We start from the raw sequence: 5,792 nt of genomic DNA on the forward strand, positions 1-5,792 counted from the left end.
TTTAATGTATGCATATTTTATCCAGACTATCGGGACAACAGCAGAACACATGCTATCTACATCAAACCATGTTTTATTACATTACATGTCATTTAGCAGACACGTTTATCCAAAGCGACTTACAATGGAATTGACTCCAAATCAGCCAGTGATTTGGAGACATATTAAAGACAAGACGAGTCTTAGACTCCTGAGGTGAGGGCATGAGGAACCAAGAACATGAGGACACAAGGAAATGAAGCTAAGAGGCCATGTGGTCATGGGAATGCGAGGACATGAGGAATCAAGGATATGAGTATGAAAATATAAGGACATGAGAATGAGGCCCTGGGGACATGAGGTATTGAGAACATGAGGGCATGAATAAATGAGAACATGAAAACACGGGGATGTGAGAGCATAAGGACCCAAGGACATGAGGACACAGAGACACATGAGAACATGAGGACATGAGGACATGTCTCTGTGATGCCACTGATGAAAGCGTTTGAAGACACCAAACGTCTCTGTCAGCAAACACTAACAAACTAAGACAAAGTCATGAATTAAACAAGAAGAACACGTTGTTGTGAAGTTTTCCTGCAGATGAGTGACAGGACACAGAGGGATGATCTGAAAACACAGCTGAGACAAAGTGTCTCTTTGATTCACCGTGTTGTTGGACGAGCTCTCAGTGGAGGATGTTATTCTTCACACAATCGCAATAATAAGCAACTTTGAATCTATTTCTGTGAGAAGGAAACAGAAATGAGACACCTGCTTGCACACAGCTGGAAACAGAGAGATCATCACATTCTCCACCTTTAAACACACTCTTTGTCCACGATCAGACCTGGTGCTGCTCTGATCACAGGTGCAGAAATAAGATGCATCCAGGACACGCTAACCTATGTCTGCTGTGACCAAATTAATCAAAGTTTGGGCTCAGAGAATGTCCTAAATGTGGGACGGATTTATATTCTCACATGGAAAAGAATGAGGCCACAGCAGTGTTTGGGTCTGAGGACGCATTTGTTTTTATTCTCAGAGACTCACGTTATAAAATCTATGTCGTCTTACGTCTAAACTTTCTTATGTCCATGTCTTTGTCTCACTCTTCCAACAGGAAACTCTCCCACACCAAAGCCCATGGAGAAAACCAGTGATTTTAACATCACAGCACACAGGAGTTGTTGGTATTGAGAACATGAGGCCATGAGGATATGAGGACATGAGGACACAAGGCCATGAGGACACAAGGCCATGAGGATATGAGCATGAGGACACAAGACAATGAGGATATGAGGACATGAGGACAGAAGACAATGAGGATATGAGGACACAAGGACATGAGGACACAAGACAATGAGGACACGAGGACACAAGACAATGAGGACACAAGGCCATGAGGATATGAGGACATGAGGACACAAGACAATGAGGATATGAGGACATGAGGACAGAAGACAATGGAGGATATGAGGGACACAAGACATGAGACACAAGACAATGAAATGCAATATATATGAGGACACAACTTGAGACACAAGGCCAATGAGGACAGAACACAAATGAGGACACAAGACAATGAGGATATGAGGGATATTGACACAAGGCCATGAGATAAAGGACACAAGGCCATGAGGACACAAGGTCATGAGGATAGGCCATGAGATAAGGTCATGAGGATATGGGACACAAAGGCCATGAGGATATGAGACATGAGGACACAAGACAATGAGGATGAGCACCCAAGGCCATGAGGTAATGAGACACAAGGCCATGAGGATATGAGGACACTGGGATGTGAGAACATAAAGACACAAGGCCAAACTGAACTGTACCATGATGGAAACATGGCTTATGACGGCCCCGCCCACATTCAGGAGGTACTATGTAGTTAAAAAAACAAATGAATTCATCAGTATTTAATCAGGTGGAAGAAGATGAGAACAGGAACAGGCTGGAGTTTGTTGTCTTACTTGGGTTCGATTTACCCAGAGTTTCCCTCTTCAGAACGAGGACGAAGTGCCACAGCAGCAACAGAGCGAACAGGAATCACAGATTTTTAACTGACGCCGCAGAAATGTCACCAGCGACGCGGGAATCTCCACCCCCTGCTGCTGGAAAAGGTAATCGACGTGACCTTTGTGCTGACGGGTTTGTCATCAGCAGATAAGAGGCTGCTCAGACCGCGGCGAGACGCTCGGTCGCTCGGAGGGATCGCAAACTCGAGTTTATTGTGCGGTTGTCGAATGTCAAGATCGGCGCCGGCGCTCGGGAGAAACTCCATGATAAAACCCGACATTCATACATTTCCCACCGACAGGATGATAAAGCAGCACTGAGGAGACAGAGATACCCCAGAGCGACAGACTTCAGTCGCACGTTCCATTCTTTATGAGCGCATGATGTCAATCGAGTCATTAGAAAGAGAAGAAAGTGAGAAAAACAATCCCACTGTTTCATCTCATGGGTTCAAGCTCAATCTTTTAATTCTCCAATTCTCAGTCATGTAGCACAGCACATTAAAGGGATAGTTTGGAATTATTTGAAGTGATTATTTGGAGCTGACACACGAGCAGAATATGTCTGCTGCTTTGTCTCACTGTGAAACTTAAGTTTGTAAACCACTCACTCTCCCACACCAAAGCCCACAGAGAAAATCAGTGATTTTACCATCGCAGCACACGGGAGTTGTTGATCCATCACAAAGTTCAAATGTCTTATTTTGTCACTTCGGCTTTTAAAATCCTTTCTTCAGATTTGCTTCAGTGACATAAAATAATTGGTTTTGTCAATGGACTTTGGTGTGGGAGAGTGAGCAGTTTACAAATGTAGGTTTCTCAATCAGAAAGGTCAGTCTGACAGTGCAAGGACGTATTCTTAAGATATCGTAGACTTAAGCTGACGAGGACTTCATGAAGTGAACGTTTCCTTAAGTCTCTACAGGACGTGGTTTCAAACAATCGACACCGTTAGCACACAAAGCACCTGTGTTCCTCATCTCATGTTGTGTTTCATCTGAAGGCACCAATAAACCCTGAGGTTACAGAAAACTGCGCAGTTTGAACATAAATCAAACCTACAGCAGCTCTCCTGGATGATAAATCCACGTTCACTGTGATGGAGTTTGGTCTGAATCCAGAAAACCTACATGATTGTGAGCAGCGTTGTCTCGTCACAGCAATACGAAAAAAACAAAACCCAAGGAGATTTATTTGTGCTGTGTTTTCTTTGTGATTACAAGCGAAATGAGACAGACCTCGAGGAATCTTAATGCACACTTCACACGCTGCTCCTGGGCTCTGGTCTGCATTCAGTGTTATTTATTACCTACTTTAGATAAGGAGATCATGATTGATGAGTGTGGTTTGACCATGTTTTTCATTCACTCGTCAAACAAAATCATCTCATGTTCAGAAACGCCACTGTGGGATGAAGGAATGAAAAATGTATGTGCGCACTGTCGATGCCGTGCAGCATTAATCCATTAATCATCCTGGAGTGACCACAGGTATCCTCTCCAGCAGCCTGTTCCAGGCGGCACCTGTTTTCCGCCTCATCGCTCTTTGTCAGTGTGGAAACGTGGGTGATTGGTGTCATTCAGCCCCTCAATTTAAAAAAAGTGTGTGTGTCTGTGTGTCTGTGTGTGTGTGTGTGGGGTGTTGCAAGACAGCACCGTTGAAGCATGCGACCCACAATCCAGCTGTCACTTATTGTTCCGCTTGAAGCTGGGAAGGAAATGAACCTTTACTTTAACATGGAGAAAGGCATTATTATCAGAGCTTTATCAGTGACTTTAGTCGCGTCTGAATGTCAGTAAAGATTACTTTTACCATCTGTTACGTGCCAAACAAAGCCAGAGGGCTGGGGGTGTGTGTTTGCACTTCTGCCTTCCCCCCTTCTTTCTGTTTTCTTCCCAGGTGCTAACAACCTGACTGGGATCCACCTGGATCCATAATGAGCTGATGAGCCAATCAGTGATGGACTGTTCCAGGTCATAAGGGCCGGCTAACAGGATCTCCGCCTCTCTCTGCCATCTTGCTCTCACAATTGCTCTGTCTGTGAGCTTTAGAGTTTTGACTCCTTATTGTAATTCTGTGGTGGTGAGATTTGGTGCATTAGGTAAGTTGGGTACCCTACATTTCGCATCACATAGGTCATCATTTCTGTTAAACACACTAGGTTTATTGGTTGGTTTTTGGTAAAGACTCTTTGTAGATAATTAAGTTAGGTCTTTGTTTTTTGATTTTGTGTGTTGTAAGTTAGGAGTAGTCAGGCTTTGTTTTGTTCTTTAAATTTGAATTATTTGGCACCACCACTTCTGCCCATTTCTCCCACCATTTTCTGTTTCACAAACCTTTGTTGAACAGTTTTTGATGACTAATTAAAAATAAATCTTTAATTTAATTCCTCTCCATATTGACCTCCACATATATTTTGGTTGTTGTGTTGCTTCCCTGATACTTTAAGACAGGGGAGGTAACACCAGGAGTAAAAGTCTCCCCGAACGCCGCGGTCCTCAGATTTGAAGGTGTTTTAGCTTCTGTGCTTGTGACACAGGAAGTGACATCACACAAACACAATGGCAGAGAGTGATTCATAAATCCCTTTGCCTCACCCATTCTTGGTGGAATCGAGCTCCCTGTGACTTTATAGCAGTCACAGGGAGCTCGTACAGGTAGGTACAACAGGAACTTCAGGAACTCAGTTTCTACCTATCCACACTAAAACACCACCCTGGAGTTTTCCAAATAGGAGTTTCTGCCCATCCATTTTTGCCAAATTTTGGAAAAAGTGTGTGTGTCGTCCAAAAGGAAACAAAAGTCATATTTTAGTATGTTGTCCAATATATGACAAAAAACATGCCAAACTGGCAGTCATCACAAGTGGCTTAATAAGTAAGACGCTACCTGCTACGCAAGGGATTGTGGGTTTAAGTCCTATTGTAGTATGTCATCCAAAAAAATCATTATTTGGTATGTCGTCAAAAATCACACAAATCATAGTTTAGTTTGTCATCCAAAATGTGGCAAAAAAGTCATAGTTTAGTATGTTATCCAATATATGACAAAAAATCAGTCAGCACAAGTGCCTTAATAGGTATGGCGCTCACCTGCTAAACCAAGGGTTGTGAGTTCAAGGCCTCTCATCCACAATTACTCGAAAAAGTTACAGTTTAGTATGTCTTCCAAAATGAGACAAAAACTCATGGTTCAGAATGTCGTCCAAAAAAGTCATAGTTTAGTCAGTCAGTCAGTCATCATCTACCGCTTTATCCTCCACCAGAGGGTCGCGGGGGGTGCTGTGCCAATCTCAGCTACATCGGGCGATAGGCGGGGTACACCCTGGACAGTTCGCCAGTCCATCGCAGGGCCACACACAACTAGAGACAAACAACCATTCACTCTCACACTCACTCCTACGGTCAATTTAGAGTGTCCAATTTACCTAATCCCCACATTGCATGTTTTTGGACTGTGGGAGGACCCGGAGAGAACCCACGCACACACGGGGAGAACATGCAAACTCCATGCAGAAAGGCCCTTGTTCCAACGGGGGCTCGAACCCGGGTCTTCTCGCTGTAAGGCGAGAGTGCTAACCACTACACCACCGTGTGGCCCCGTCATAGTTTAGTATGTCGTCCAAAATGAGTCAAAAAAGTCATAGTTAAGTTATGTGGTAGTTTAGCATGTCGTCGAAAATAAGTCAAGAAAGTCACAGTGCAGCATGTCGCCAAAAAAGTAATAGTTTAGTATTTCGTCCAAAATGAGACAAAAAAGTCATAGTTTAGTATGTCGTCCAAAATG

The sequence above is a fragment of the Solea senegalensis genome, linkage group LG10 (assembly GCF_019176455.1).
Source record: "Solea senegalensis isolate Sse05_10M linkage group LG10, IFAPA_SoseM_1, whole genome shotgun sequence".
Classification (NCBI taxonomy): Eukaryota; Metazoa; Chordata; class Actinopteri; order Pleuronectiformes; family Soleidae; genus Solea; species Solea senegalensis.